This window comes from Malaclemys terrapin, chromosome 1 (assembly GCF_027887155.1).
Source record: "Malaclemys terrapin pileata isolate rMalTer1 chromosome 1, rMalTer1.hap1, whole genome shotgun sequence".
NCBI classification, from domain to species: Eukaryota; Metazoa; Chordata; order Testudines; family Emydidae; genus Malaclemys; species Malaclemys terrapin.
Window position 1 is genome coordinate 249,721,318 of NC_071505.1, and position 16,759 is coordinate 249,738,076.

Genomic DNA, 16,759 nt, shown 5'->3' on the forward strand with positions numbered 1-16,759 from the left:
CCTTTACTCTTTTGTTCAGCTGGAATCCAGTCATATTTGCAAGATATTTGTCAGTTTGATAATGATATTTTTTGTAATTCACATGAGAAATTACATGGTTTTTTTCAGCTTTTATACACACACACACACCCCCTCCCTCACATATCCAGCACTCTGTATGTAAATAGTTAACATATAGGAACGTCAGCCTTGATTCCACACATAAATACATAGTGTCCTCTTACAAGTGTGTGCTACAGTAATGGTTGCCCACAGCACCTATCAAAACCTTATGCTGACAGCTAGTCTGATTGGTCTTTTAGCTAAGGGAGTAGGGCTTCTGTTTTTGTGATGATGATACTCAGTTATTTGACTGTCTGTATGTACTGTAGCCATGGTTCATTACACATACGCATAAACAAGTAGCTAATTTGACCTGGTACATGGTAACACAACTGCAGAATAGCTGGGACTAAAATGAATTTTTGTAGTATTTTTTACCACTGTGTTATGTTGCATGAACTACAGATGGATGACTCTTCAATTCAAAATACAATAGCGTAGTATAAGGGCACTGTATAAACTGTTAGTATGTTTCTCTCTATTGCCCATTGTATCTACCTTACAATTCATCAGTGCATGCTAAATTTATACTCTGTTTTAATTTGCATGAGAAAAGCTTAGTCTTGTCAAGGTCAAAGGAAGTTTGAAACAACTCATACTAAGCAGAAAAGCACTGTCTATTCCGACTTAAATAGAAGTGCAATAAGAATTAAAGGAGAATCAAGTCTGGGTCCTTTGATTAAATACACATTTTAATTTTATTCTGAAGAATACAGAAAAATGCTATTCTCTCCAGCCATACATCACAGTGTTCTGGGATGTGTACTGTGATTTATGCAATTTACATTAGGCATCCCTCTTGCAGTAGTAAGTCCCTACCCACCAGCCTGTGAAAACCAATTATTACTTGGAGATAGGCGTAGATAGGAGGAGTGATGTTCTAAAAAATGTGTAATAACACTGTAACCCAAATTCACATTGTGAATTGTCATCATCCGTTTATATTAACTCCAAAACAGACTATTAAATTATAATTTAATCATTATGGTGATGATTAAGAGCACTTGGAAATACAAAATTCTGATCTTAATTAAACTATTTTGTGAAATACATACTATGTTTACTTCTCCAAAGAAGAGGAATTAGGAATAATCCTGCCTTTATATTTCATGGATTTTAGTAAAGGTGAGAGGCTATTAATGTGAACACTGGGTAAAAGATCCTATGCTGAAAAACAAGCTCAGGATTTTAATAGTTAGCATTTTATTTTGATAGACTAGAGCAGACTCCATAAGGGGTCAGGAAGTAGGGAGTGTTAAACTCAGATTATTATTAATATTTTCTCAGTCTTTAGTCAATGATACAATTGCATGCCAGAGCAGAATAGATGGTTGGTCACACGCTACAATCCATTACCAATACAATTATCAACCTGGATTCCCACTGATATATAAGATGTGTATGCATTCTTTGTGATGGGTGAACATTTGATGTCTTCCCTCTCTACAGATTTGAGGATGCCATAACTCTTGTAACTTCACCATCACTGGGCCACAATATGATCTCTTCTTATAAGAATATATGAAGATATACCTATCTCACAGAACTGGAAGGACCCTGAAAGGTCATTGAGTCCAGCCCTCTGCCTTCACTAGCAGGACCAAGTACTGATTTTGCCCCAGATCCTTAAGTGGCCCCCTCAAGGACTGAACTCACAATCCTGCGTTTAGCAAGCCAATGCTCAAACCACTCAGCTATCCCTTCCCCCATTCTTCTGAATGTAGCTTTATGAACTGAGATGGACACAACTAGTTCTCAACTAAGCCACAAACTCAGAAACGGCATAAATTGTCCAAACTTAACGGGGTTGGCCAAAATAGAATTCTGCAGTGGGATTTTCAAAAGGGCCTATAGTTAGTGAAACTTCCAGCGACTTCAAAGGGAGGAGAATTAGGCCAATGCTGAGTGCTTTGAAAATCTCATATATAACTTTGAGTGTGTTTCGTGACTCATACCTTCTTACTAACTCTCTTTGCAAACTCATATAAACATTGACTAGGAGGAATAACAGAATAGATTGTTGCACAGTTCTTCAGGAGAGAGCCCTTAGAGCAGAAAAGAAGTTGCCCAATACTACTAAAGTAAGTGATTCCCAGCTATCTGTGCTGGGGCTCACAGACATGTTAACAGCATTGAAGGCATCTGACAGATCTAAAAGAATAAGAATGCATGCTTGTTCTTCACCCATTGTCAGGAAGAAATAAACCAATGCAACAAGTGATATTAACATACATAGGGCTGAAACCAGAGTGACTCTGATCCAGCAAGTCTGAGGACTAGAGATATTCCCAGAATTATTTTCCTACAATTGTCTCAAAAATCCTTTCCCCGAAATGGGAGGAAATTAAACACTTGTTGATAGATGGCAAAATTGTTCATGTCAAGAGATGGTTTCTAGAGCAAAGGCATCCTTGAAAACCCCTGGCAACAAGAGGGAAGCAATGACCATTTCCACTAATAATAGACCCAATATCTCTTCACTGTCCTTTATCAGTCAGAAAGGGCACGGGTTGTGTGTGTGTGAAAAAGTGGGAATTATTTGTAATATTTTTATTAAGCCTATATGCGCCTCAGTTTCTTCTACACTTTGCATGGCTACCCAGTGGGAAGGGAAGGACTAAATTTACTCTCAGGGAAGGCTGAGAGACATGGATGTGTATGCTTCAACCAGCTGTCTGAGCAGATCTAATGGATCATTAAAAAGGTCTGGCTGAGGCTGATTCATACCAATGAAAAATCTGAGATGACAATGGAAAGCCCCCTCATCAGGACACTGGCACCGAGCAACCAATAACTCAGAGGGAGGAGGATTTCCCCGCCTCTCAGCAGGGAAGCTGAGCACAGACACCAGACCAAGAACAAAGGACTTCGAAGTGTAAGGTGGGGAGGGGATAAGAGTTGATTTCTGGAAGAAGCTAGGGTGGCTCTTCACCTGGGAACTGACTAAGGAAGGAAGTCAGAGAGAGAGAAAGAGACAGACAGAGAGCCTGAAAATGAAGTTCTCTACAGCTTGGCTGGTGATTTGCTCTGGGTTGACCAGAATGGACGGTGCTTTATCCTTCATTTCTGTGTGGTAATTTAAGGACTTCCTAAGATGAGTTCTAGCTGACTAATAAACCCTCTGTTTGGAATACTCTGCTTGAGTGTCATTGTAAATACTTAGTGAGATGCATTAATCCCCGAAGAATGTACAAGGGTGAAGACTCTACCAGGAGTCTATCTTAATTGGACTCACTAACCATAGCTCACGGTATGAAGCAGGAGTGCTGAAGTCCCAGAGGTTCAGTCTCAGGAGGCAGTGAGGGATCAGTTCTGGGTCCAGTTCTGTTCAATATCTTCATCAATGATTTAGATAATGGCATAGAGAGTATACTTATAAAGTTTGTGGATGATACCAAGCTGGGAGGGGGTTGCAAGTGCTTTCAGTGTGGCCCACCCTGAAAGAAGAATGAGACCCCTTGGGGAGGGGTGGCACAGCAAAGCAGTTTCTCCAAGATACTGTTCCAAAGCTGGGGCTGTAGCACTGATCCACTGGATCTGTGACAGAGGTCTTGAAGGTCTTATACTTAAGCACACATTCACCACATATAATATCACTCAATCCACCTCAGACAGATAACTGAGTTGAAATAATTCTTTGAAGTTTATATATTTCAAACCAGATACTTGAATCAATGAATTAATCTGGTCCCCCTGCCTCATCTTCTTTCCCTATTTGTTTTTTTCTTGATACCAGTATATGTTAACGTACTTGGGGAGGGAGAGAATTTGAGTTTCTTAATGGATTTACACACATCTTTTAATACAATATTTCCAAGTAAAGGCATACAGACGACTTTCTGTTTGTATGAAACAGGCTGATTCTCATTTGTCCTGTGTGAAAGCTTATCAATTGCAGCTAACTGAATTAATGTTTATGGCATATAATCAACTATACAATGTTAGTTTAGTGTTCTGGAAGTCTTACACTTATTACAGAAAATGACTGATCCTATAATAGGTAAATCAAACAAGATTTTCAGTGTCTGCATTCTGAATCTTGGGCATATTGTCAGTTTTTGCTTTCATGAGGTCTAATTGCATCTGTTTCCTTTTAAGCTATAGCTATGGACATAAATAATTTTGAGTTACTGTGAAGGGGCACATCCTCACTCTGGTGAGCTCTTCTGAGCTCGTTCAGTACTATGTGCATCTGTAAGATGTGCTGTGCCTGGAGGTGGGGGATGAAAAAGGATAAACATGCCCCAGGAAGTAGTGTTGCCAAGACGGAGACAGTTGTGGGCCTAACTACCCCTGAAATTGCATGGACCAGCTGTAAAGTAGGGTGTCCTAAGAGGAAGTAGACCAAATTAAAGACAGTAGGCTGGCACCACTTGTAAGTATTTGGTTACACTAGATGAACTGGGACATTATAATTCAAACAGTCTGCTGTCACTCACACAATAAACAGTCACTAAATAGTTTGAGGCTCTGAGCAATCACCTTCACTAGTGTGGTAGATCCTGTTCATGACTGTGCTCAAAATAAGATTGATAACTTTAGTACCCAGAAAGATAATGAAGCAAATAACAAAACAATCAATTTGCAAATATCTAGAAGATAAGTGATAAGTAACAGTCAACATGGATTTGTCAAGAACAAATCATGTCAAACCAACCAATAGCTTTTTTTTGACAGGGTAACAAGCCTTGTGGGTGGAGGGGAGGGGAAGCAGTAGTTGTGGTATATCTTGACTTTAGTAAGGCTTTTGATACTGTCTCACATGACCTTCTCATAGACAAACTAGGGAAATACAGCCTAGAAGGAGCTACTATAAGGTGGGTGCATAACTGGTTGGAAAACAGTTCCTAGAAAGTAGTTGTCAGTGGTTCACGGTCAGGCTAGAAGGGCATATCAAGTGGGGTCCCACAGAGATCAGTTCTGGGTCCAGTTCTGTTCAATATCTTCATTGATGATTTAGATAATGGCATAGAGAGTATACTTATAAAGTTTGTGGATGATACCAAGCTGGGAGGGGGTTGCAAGTGCTTTGGAGGTTAAGATTAAAATTCAAAAGGATCTGGAAAAACTGGAGAAATTGACTGATGTAAATAGTGTGTCAATAAGGACAAATGCTAAATACTCCACTTAGGAAGGAACAATCAGTCACACACATACAAAATAGAAAATGACTGCCTAGTAAGGAGTACTGCAGAAAGGGATCTGGGGGTCATAGTGCATCACAAGCTAAATATGAGTGAACAGTGTAACACTGTTGCAAAAAAAACCCCATCATTCTGGGATGTATTAGCAAGAGTGTTTTAGGCAAGATACGAGAAGTAATTCTTTCATTCTACTCTGAGCTGATAAGGCCTCAGCTGGAGTATTGTGTCCAGTTCTGGGTACCACATTTCAGGAAAAATGTGAACAATTTTCAAGTATATATAAGTCTGTTACAAAGAGGGTAAAAAATTGTTCTCATTAATCTCTGAGGATAGGACAAGACGCAATGGGCTTAAATTGCAGCAAGGTAGGTTTATATTGGACATTAGGAAAAACTTCTTAAATGTCATGGTTAAGCACTGGAACAAATTGCCTAGGGAAGTTGGGGAATCTCCATTATTGCATAGGTGCTGTAACTTGGAAGAGAGAGAGAGTGTGTGTGTGGGGGGGGTGCTGCTGTAACCCCTGGCTTGAAGTGGTTTCCATTATTTACAAGGTTTACAGTTTGGTTCAATGGCTCTCAGCACACCTACTATAAAAATTGTTCCAGCACCCCTGCATTTATCTCATTTGGTCTTGCCAATTGATGATCAGTTGGCAAGAGCAACTGGGACAAATGCCCAGTTTTGCGAAAAAAATCAGGACATCTGGGGCAGGGTTTAAAAAAGGGACTGTCCCAGCCAAAATGGGATATATGGTCACTTTAACTATGTAGCAAGAAAAGGAACAGAAGTGAAGGAATGAAAAAGAAAGAGGAAATTGGCTTATTATTTACAATAAGTCAGATAAAAAAGTTAAGAGTTAGGTTTATTCATGTTTTAATTTCTATTTTTTTGTTTGTTTGTAAGTATACTTAGCTGCAGGAGTGAAAGAAGCTAGAATTAGAGCTGGAATCAGCTTACAAATGTAGCTGTAAGAAACGAGGCATTGGGAGATATTTGGAAGAGGGAAGAGATGAAACCCTCTTGGTACTCAGGCTACCTAAGAGTAGGAGGAATGATGGAAAGAAGGTGTTAATTTGTGAGTGAGAGAAAGAGGAAAAAACCTTGGATATCTTACAAAGAAAAAATAATTCTCACTTATGCTATTGCAAGTTCAGCTGAACCAGTGTAGGCCAAACTCCTGTGGTGAGACTCATTTGAACTACCAGGGCAACTAAATCAGCTTTTCAGAAGGGCTAACCAAGGACAGAGCTTTCACCTGTGCCAATACTGGCATATTGGAACCAGTGTTAGCACTAATATAAATCTTATTGCAAAATATCCTGCTGTAGCTCTGATCAAAAGAAGCATTAAGGTGGTGGGAGCACAGTATAGGGAAAGAGGCTAATGGAAGGTAATGAGAGCTGAGGTACATAAATAAGCAGTGCTACTTAGGTTTTAACAAGAGTGAGGTTTGTTGTCTACCCATAAATTATAACTATAGCATATTCATTACTACCAAAAGTATGTTAGGGAGCTTAGTTACCAGGAGGGGAAAATGTGCTATTTCTACAATAATTCCTTCTTCCTGATTGCATTGTTATTGATATCACTTCGATTCAAATACATAGATGAATTGAATACCAATTCAGCTGACATATACAAACCAGCTGTCAAAGTGCAGCCTGAATTATGATGTCAGTAACAGTCTCGCTCTCTGTCAGGGGCCACAGATCTCAAAGCTGGATCGTCGGACTCTTAAAAGCTAGTGAGATCCAACCTGCCAACAGTTGCTAGGGTAGAAACTGAAACCTGATCGAGGATGCCAGTCCTGTAAGCTGATTGGCAGGATTCTGGGGGTCCTGATTGGTCCACAGCTTCTATATAAACCCAGCACAGAAACAGGAAATTGTCCATGACACTGGGATCCACCCTGCTCTGGACAATGTGCTTTCCAGTTCCAGTTCCCCTGGATTGACTTCCTGGTATCCTGACCTGGGTTATTGATCCATGATTCTTCTCTCAAGTTTGTTTTCTTCCTCTGATCTCCTGGTAACCTGACCCTGCCTGCCTCCTGACACTTGACTCGGTTTTCTTTCTGATCTGTCTTGGACTATGACCTCCCAATATCTGACCCGGCCTGACTCCTGCTTTGACCACTAGGTCAGACTGACCACATTCTAGTTGAGACAGCTTGCATGATCCACTTAGGCCCAGGAGCGGTTCCAATGCCTGCAGAATGGACCTGGCTACCCTTCGTAAGCACCTGGCACACTTGAGTGGGCCATCCACCTTCAGGCAGACAGCCAAGCCCTGTAGGCCTGATTCCTCCAGCTGATCTCAGAGATCCAGCTATTGCAGGAGCAATTCAGACAGTTGTATGTTGAAAACACCACACTTCACACACAGCTTGTAAAGCCCTGCTTCCTGATACAACTGCCGGAATAGTTTGATGGTAATCGCTGGTGGTTCCGGAGTTTCATAAACCAGTGCCATCTCCTGAGTCTTATACCACTGATTGTGCAAAGGTGAGTTTGGCCATCAGTCTGCTGGTTGAGGAATCATTAGACTGTGCCTCTCCCATCTTGGAAAGCCTCGTGCTGTCAAAATGGGAGGTCTTTCTTCAAGCCATGTCATTAGTATTTGATGACCTGCAGCTAACTCAAATAGCAGAGGCTGCCCTAAGGAAGCTCTGTCATTGGCCATGGCACTATAGCTTCTTATGCTGCACAGTTCCACCACATTATGGCGGATACAGACTGGAATGAGGAAGCACAGATGTACTAGCTCCAATGTTGCCTCTAACAAGAAAGATGAACTAGCCCAGGTAGAGACTCCTGCTAGTGAGAATGCTCTCCTGCCTACACCATCCATGTAGACAACTGGTTACAGGAACAAAGAGAAGAAAAAGCTGGGCTCTGGCAACTCTTCAATCCAGGTACTGTGCCCTTTTCACCACTACCTCCTGCTGAGCCGATGCAGTGGATGAGGACTATTGATGGCTCACCCACATCAAAAAAGAATGATGATGCCAGCACTATCTCTGCTTCTACTGCAGTGAGTCAGGTCACTCCATCTCTGCCTGCCCCATTCAACCACCAAGAAAACTGGGAAAAGAGCTCCTCTCACTCTGGTCTTGAATGGAACACATTCAGAGCTCCTCCTGAGGACTCCCCATTTGCAGGTGCCAGTCCAGTTGCAAATACCTGGGGCACCCCTTCAAAATTCCATTATACAATCCCATATTGACTCAGGTGCAGCTGACTGATTCATAGACACAGTGACAGCCTGGCTCCTGTAGATAGCCCTCCAACTTAAGGCCACCCTTACTTTGTAGAGACTATTGATGGTTCCCCTTTATCTTCTGGCCCAGTAACGGTGGAAACAACTCCCCTCGAGGTTGTGATTCAGAGGCACTAAGTAGTGTTATGATTTGGTGTGATCCATTCTTCCCCAGTCTTCAATATCCCCTGATTGGTCTTCTACAACCCACCCTTTTGATGGGAAGCATAGGAACTCTGTATTCCATCAGAGTTTTGTTTGCAGCACTGCTGGAGATCATTAGATCCTGTCCCAGCATCCAAATGTCAAGAGACTCAGGTGGGGGTGACCATCCAGGCAGAACCTTCCACTGCAGTTACCTCTGAGCTCCCCTTGAAGTAAGACTAAGCTGATATTTTTGAAAAGAAGCATACGGAAACCCTACCTCTGCACCAGGACTATAACTTCCCAATAGAGCTGCAACCAGAAACCAAAATACAATTTGGATGAATTTATGCTAGGTCAGAGACTGAACTGGCAGCACTCCAAGAATACCTCTAGGAGAATCTGGCCCAAGGTTTTATCAGCAAATCAATGTCACTGGCTGGTGCACCAGTCCTGTTTGTCAAAAAGAAACATGTCAGTCTACGACTCTGAGTGGAAGACCACCTTCCAGATCCCGTATGAATATCTGGTAATGCCCTTTGGGTTCATCAATGCCCTGGGAACCTTCCAACATTTTATAAATGGTGCATTCCAAACACATTGGACCAGTATGTAGTAGTCTACCTCGATGACAGGTTTTCTCTAATGAAACTGAACGGCATACCGCTCACATCCGAGGCATCATGGAACATGTGCAACAGCATGGTCTTTATGCCAAGCTTGAGAAGTGCACCTTCAATCAGACCTCCATAGAGTTCTTTGGCTTATCCCCAGAAAGAATACAGATGGACCCACATAAGATTCAGGCTGTCCAATATTGGCCGACTCCCCACGTGATACATGACCTGCAATGCTTCCTGGTGTTTGTCAACTCCTATCACCAATTTAACCTGATTTTTTTGGAAGAAAATAGAGCCCCTCGCTGCTCTCCACTGGAAAAACTCCCAATTCTATTGGTCTCCTGAGGCCCAGCATGCATTCAATCATCTGAAACTTGCCTTTACTATAGCACCCATATTGGCTCACCCTGACATCACACGAGCTTTCATTGTAGAAGCTGATGCCTCCAACACAGAAATTGGGGATGTCCTTTCCCCACAATTTGATCCCAAACAAATAATATACCCAGGCACTTATTGCTCCAGGAAGCTCATGCCTGCAGAACCATGAAATAGACAAGAAACTCGTGGTGACACTACCTGGAAGGGGCTCATCATCCAGTCTAAGTGATTACTGATCACAGGCACTGAAGAGAGAGTCTAGCTTTGGATTAGCCATATAGTCCACCTCCACAGCCTTCCAGAACGCAACATCTCCGATCAAGGGTCACAATTCACGGCTCTATTCTCATGAGAGGCCCTGCGCTTGCTGGGAGGCCACACATATCTTTCTTCTGTGCACTATGCCTCAATCTAATGGCCATATGGAAAGGGCCAACCAGATTCTCGAACGGCATCTGTGATGTTTCTCCCTTATGCAGAGTTTACCTACAACAATGTAGATCATGCATCCATGAGTCAGAGCCCCTTCTCTACCAGTTATGGATTCCACCCCTCGTTCCACCCACAATTATCTGCACCGTCTCCCAATCCAGCTGCCTCTGACCTGGTGCAACAGATTTTATCAGTACCAGGAAGAAGTGAAAAAGCACTTGGAAAAGGCAAAAGCAGACTATAAGCAGCATGTGGACCAGCATCAACAGCAAGAACCCACCTATACAGTAGGGCAAAAAGTATGTCTCTCCATGGAGCATGTCTACACCGACAGACCTGATCTCAAGCTGGACTTTTGGTTCCTTGTCCCTTTTAAGATCTTGCAACAGGTTAATCCAGTCACTTTTGAACTCCAACTACCCCACTCTTTAAAGATTCAGCCAGTGTTTCGTGAGTCAAATTTGAAACCCAACATAGAATACCATTTCCCTCATAGGACCCAGCCACCTCCTCCACCGATTCAAGTACAGGCCACAAGGAACAGGTAGTTCATGAGATCCTGAATTCCAAACATAAACGTGGCAGGCTCTGGTATCTTGTTGATTGGGAGGGGCATGGCCCTGAGGAACGCTCCTGGGATCCAGTGGAAAATGTACATGTACATGCTCCTTGTGCGGGTGTTCCATAAGAATCACCCCAAAAAGCCTGGTCCTACATCATTTTGAGGGCACCCCAGAGGGCAGGGAGGGTGATATCAGAGACCACAGGTCTTGAATCTGGGTCTACAGGACTCTTATGTGCTAGTAGGCGCTATCCTGCTAACAGTTGCTGAAACCTGATAGAGGATGCCAATCCTGGAACTGATTGTCAGGATGCTGGGGGTCCTGATTTGTCCACAGCTTCTATATAAAACAGGCACAGAAACAGGAAGTTGTCCATGCCACTGGGATCCACCCTGCTTTGGACCATGTGCCTTCCGGTTCCCCTGGATTGACTTTCTGGTATCCTGACTATTGATCCATGGTTCTGCTCTCAAGTTTGTTTCCTGCCTGTGATCTCCTGGTTTCCTGACCCTGCCTGCCTCCTGATGCTTGACTTTGTTTACCCTCTGGCCTATCTTAGACTCCAACTTCTTGGTATCTGATCTGGCCTGACTCCTGCTTTGACCACGTGGTCAGGCTGCCCATGTCCCTGTTGTGACAGTCTCAAGCATATTTTTCATCCTTCATTATCATATGGGTCTTCCTTGGGATGTTTTTTTTTTCTTTTACCTCATTTTTATGCAGCTCTAAATCAGAAGAGCAGCTCTATTGAAGTCAATGGAACTATTCATATGAGTAAGAGCTGTACAGCTTAGTTCTCTATTTAGTCCTTCCACATTAATTAAATGGCAACCTTCCTGAGGCTGTGATGGAATTTTCCTAAAATACCTGCCTGAATCTAATAAAAATAAAGCATGAAAGTTATGCTGTTTATAATACAAATTATTTGAGTTCTGAGGTATTGGGTCCAATAAAAAAAAGGATCATATTAGCCGGTGACTAAATTTATTGAGCACTATACATGGATAACTAAATCATACTGGGAAACTCGCCATTTGACACATCTGTAACCTATTAACATTTGATGTTCAGGAATGTCAGGAAAAGTACAGGGAAAATGAAAATGAGACTAAAAAGATCATATAAAATCTTATATTCTTTCCAGCATAATACCATTTCAGTCTTGTCCTTTAGTGTCAAAAAATTCAACACATCTTAGTTTTTGAGTGATATTAGTTTGGTAAAGGACAAAATCAGTTAAAGGATGGTTCACTTTCACTTATGTAACTTTTCCTTCAATAATCTCTCTCTCTCTCTCTGTCTTGTACTTCCTCAGTGTTTCTATTCCATATGGTCAGGATGTTTGAAATAGATTTTCTTGACACTATTGTGTCAAAATCTTGACCCAGACTTTGTGCTTTCTCTAACAGAGGCAGAAAGGAACCTTCATATTCCACTAGAGAAATTGCCTGTCTATAAATGTATCACCTCTGCTTCTGGGCTTTTAAAATTAATGGCTTGAGCTGAATTCAATTGGATTGGGAGCACAGTATTTCAGATCATTACAGGTGGTTTTCAAATTGAAATGCAGTGTCACATTGCCCCGTAATTGGTTCAGTACAGTTGGTTCAGTACTAGTTTATGCATTTCCACTCAAGAAAAGTATTAGCTGTGAGAAATATACTATATGCTTCTCTGGAATTCTTCACAATAGCAAAAGAGCTATAATTTTTACAGCACATTCTTGTAGTTTGGGGCCCTGTTGTGCTAGGCACTGTACATACTCAAAGTAAGACAGCCTCTGCCCTAGAAATTGTACAATAAAAATAAGATGGGAAAGGAGACAAGGGGTTTGTCTACATGGCATGGAAAAACACACCAAAAGGACGTGATTTGTCCAGTGCCGCACTGTAACTGTCCCCATGTAGACACTGTTGGTGCTCTTTGAAAGATACCTGGCATACCTCTGGAGAGCTTTGTTGGTGCCCTCTATGACAGACTGACAATATATTGCAACATCCTGGATAAACATTACTGAATTAAGTTATACCTTACTGAATTAGGTTTAAAACCTTTATGGTCCATTTTATTAAGAATGCAATTGTGTATGTGTCATTGTGTAATTATATGTAACTCGTTTAGGAGGAGGGGGATGCTAATATAGTTCCTCTGGTTATCAGTCCTTTGAAGCCCCTGGAGAGGTTTGCATTTATATAAATTCAAACTGGATTCTCTGGGAAGCAACACACAAAGGATTTTTGGATAAATTGTCTGGTTTTAAACTGAATTAGGATCTTCTTTCTGATCCAGCAAATGGACAGGACCCCTGGTCCACAGAGGGCCCTAATCCTTAGGGAAGGATTGGAAGGGCTGGGTCTACTTAGACCCCATAAGACCCTGTGCTTGTTCACCACAGTTGAAGTTGTGATGAACTTGAAACCACAAGTGGGGTATTGAAGGACTACTCCTGCCAGAGCCAATATTAGGGTTGGAATGATCTCTGGTAAGATTATTAGCATACATGTAGGTTCTTTCATTATGTTTAATTTCTCTTCTCTGTAATGCTTTTAACCTTAAGAGTAAAATAGGCTTGCTTAGAAAGAACTGTGTGGCAATTCATTACTATGGGTAGTTGCACTATTAATAGTCTCAGAAGAGAAAGCAAGCCGCCCTGTTCAGGCAGAGTTTTTGATGGAGATAACACAGTGAAGCAGGGAATTGTTCAGTCTGTAAACACCCTGGTAAGAAGGGAGAGATGCCTGTCTCCACCCTGAGAGGTGATGCCAGGGAACTGGAAGCCTGAAAGTGGGGGCCCGTGCTGGATCATAGGGGGGAATATGAGTGCAGTTGCTCTGAACTGTGACACCATGTAGACAATCCCAGGTTCTCAGAAGTGATGTAACTTGCACAACAATCAGTGTCTGAGCCAGGAGGAGAATCTAGCTTTCCCAACTCCCAGTTCAGCTCCCTATCCCCCAGACTACAATGCTTCTCCAAATTGTAATATAACCTGTGCTGTTTAATTTCAATCAATGGTTGCATCTAGCAAATGAAAATGGATTGCATCTGGTTTTCTAATAGAATTCAATCTAAATATTGATCAAGATTGTTAGCAAGGCTGATGGCTGAAGTATTCTGTGAAACTTGCACATATTTGTAACATTAAGATACTTAAAAAATAAAACCTGTTTTTTTGGTTTATGCTTTCTTGGACTTAGCACTCCAATAAATATAAATTATTCTATTCTTATGTTCACATGTAAAACACTTTCTTTCTTCCATTAGATTGGTTTTCAACCTTGACTCAGTAATTTAAATAAACATAACAACATTAGTATATTACCTGTTATGCTGGGTGGCAGAGTTGTGCACAGTTCCATGGATGGTTTTGGAATGACCTAATTCTGTACACTAAGAGGAACATCCCTGGCTTCAATTAACAATAATATAGACCACAGAAGATTGATTTTATTCTTTCTTCTTCATCTTATGTGTGATGGGTTCCCCTTGGGTGCCACCTGGAACTGGGGTACCACTGAGCCCCTCTGCCCCAAGCTGGGGTCCCTCTCACACTGTGCTGCTGTGACCAGCTGCAAAGCCCTTCAAGCTTGCACTTTCACACAGGTAGGGACACACCCAGCTGCAGTTACATGCAGGCTGTCTAACCACTAGCCTAGAACGCCAGAGCTGTACCATCCTGCCCTGGTCAAATGTGGCCAGTATATGGGTTTAATACTTGGTCTGCCTCTCCCTCAATGTGAAGAGGACCATGCATACTTGTGGTAACCAAGCTGAGATTTTCCCCAGACGCCTAAATCAAACGCAGACTGATTTGGATTAAAACATAAAATAAGATTATGAACTACAAAAATTAAGATTTTAAGTGATTATAAGTGATAGCAAACAGATCAAAGCAGATTATCTAGTAAATAAACAAAAACACAAACTGAGTTTAATGTACTAGATGAATTAGCAAATTCTCCCCCTGAGTGATAAACAGGCTGGCAGATTCTTAAGGCACAAGCTGCTTTGCTTTGCAGCATGGGTTTCCCAGGTTTTCATACACAGGCTAGAAATCCCTTTAGCCTGGGACCATCACTTCCCCCAGTTCAGTCTTTGTTCCTCAGGTGATTCCAGGTGTGTTGTTGTAGGGAGAGTGAGATGTCATAATGATGTCATTTCCCCCTTTTATATCTTCTTCCTACTTGCTGGAAAGCTCTTTTGCTATGACCTGGGTCAAACAGTTCCCATTGTGTAGTGCTGTCTCTGAGAGGTTTCTATTGTACACAGTTCCTGGGCTAATCCTTGTGCTGGTGTGCATTTCCTCAATAAGCCATTAACATAGTTTGGCCTTTTTATTGTTGTACCTGAAAAGCTGATTGTGGGTGTTTTCATCTGCACATGTTTCAGTAACACATACATAGCCAAACTTTCTAACTTCACATACAATGATAGCACATACAATCCAATGAGATATCAATGCCTAGCAGATCAAGACTTTTAGAATGATACCTCACAAGGCATACTTTGTGAAAAACATATCCTAATTATATGACAGTGGTGAATAAGGATGTGCTAGGGTTTCATAATATGTATTAAGCAGAAAACGAAACTTGGCTCAGCCTTGTTCATTGTGTCTCAGAACTTTGGCAAAAAGAATCAAAGGGTTACCGAAAGATTCTTTCACTTATCAGCAAGTGATATCTCAGAAACCAGTTCAGAATTAGATTATATTTTGCCATAGAGACAAAGGACAAAGATATTCCTCTGGTCTAGGTGAGGAAGGCATTTGTGGAGCTTGGCACCCTCTACAGATGAGTAACTTGCACTAATATTCACCTGCTGTTAATCATGGCAGAAAAACAGAAGCATATGTTTGCAAGCACAGAGTACCTACCATGGCCAATTTACACCAATCCTTGCCTGACTTCTACTATCCCAACACCCCTCTCATCATGTGAATGAAGCTGCTTAAACTCTGTTTCTCAGCAGAAGCAGCATGATAGCCACTTAAGGTTTATACACAAGCTTCACTCTACAGGACCTTCTGCACTAAGTACAGATCCCTTCATTTCAGCCCTGACAAAGACCTACTGATTTATGTTAAAGTTAGAAGCTGTTTCTCTCCCTCACAGAATAAGGGCCCCTGAGAGTGCTTCAGAAATATGATTACACACAGAATGCAGCCTGACTAAGTACATCCCTGAGTTCCAAGAATATATGTGACTCATAAAGACAGACTATGAACATTTTTATTTAGCGACAAAGTGTCAGTGGAGTGTGATAGGCTCAAATCAGAGGCACCAAAGAACAAATTTATCCCTGGTGTAACTGTGTTAAGTTCAGTGGCACCTTTAAGACTAACAGAAGTATTGGAGCATAAGCTTGCGTGGGTGAATGCCCACTTCATCAGACGTGCATTCACCCACGCAAGCTTATGCTCCAATACTTCTGTTAGTCTTAAAGGTGCCACAGGACCCTCTGTTGCTTTTTACAGATTCAGACTAACACGGCTACCCCTCTGATACTTGTGTTAAGTTCATTAGAATTCCACCAGAGATAAATACAACCTTAAGTGAGTGGACATACCCAGAGCCATCCCTGGGGTACGGCGAATTGGGGTGACCGCCCCAGACCCCAGGCTTTGGGGGGCCCTGTGGGTGGGGAGGTGAGGCAGAAGCAGGCAGGCGAGCGGGGTGAGGAGGCAAATGGGGAGGCAAGCTGCAGGTGGGCAGGCAGGTGGTGGGGCAAGGAGGAGACCCCCTATCAGAATTTCCCCCACCACCCAGTGCCTCCTGCCCACCGGCGGGCCCTGCTGATCAGTACCTCCCCCTCCCTCCCAGTGCCTCCCGCCTGCCGTGGATCAGATGTTTCGTGGCATCAGGAAGCACTGGGGGGGGGAGGGGAGAGGTGAAGGAGTGAGGGTGCAGCGTGCTTGAGGGAGGGAGTGTAACTGCATGTGGAAGAGATATGGCAGGAAGAGGCAGGATGGGGGTGGGAACAGGCGGGGCGGGAAGAAGCAGGGTGGGGCCTTGGGGGAAGTGGTGGAATGGGGACTGGGCCTGGGCAGAGCCAGGGGGGAACCCCCAGGCAGATAGGCGCCGCATTTCTAATATCCCGGGCCCCGCACCCA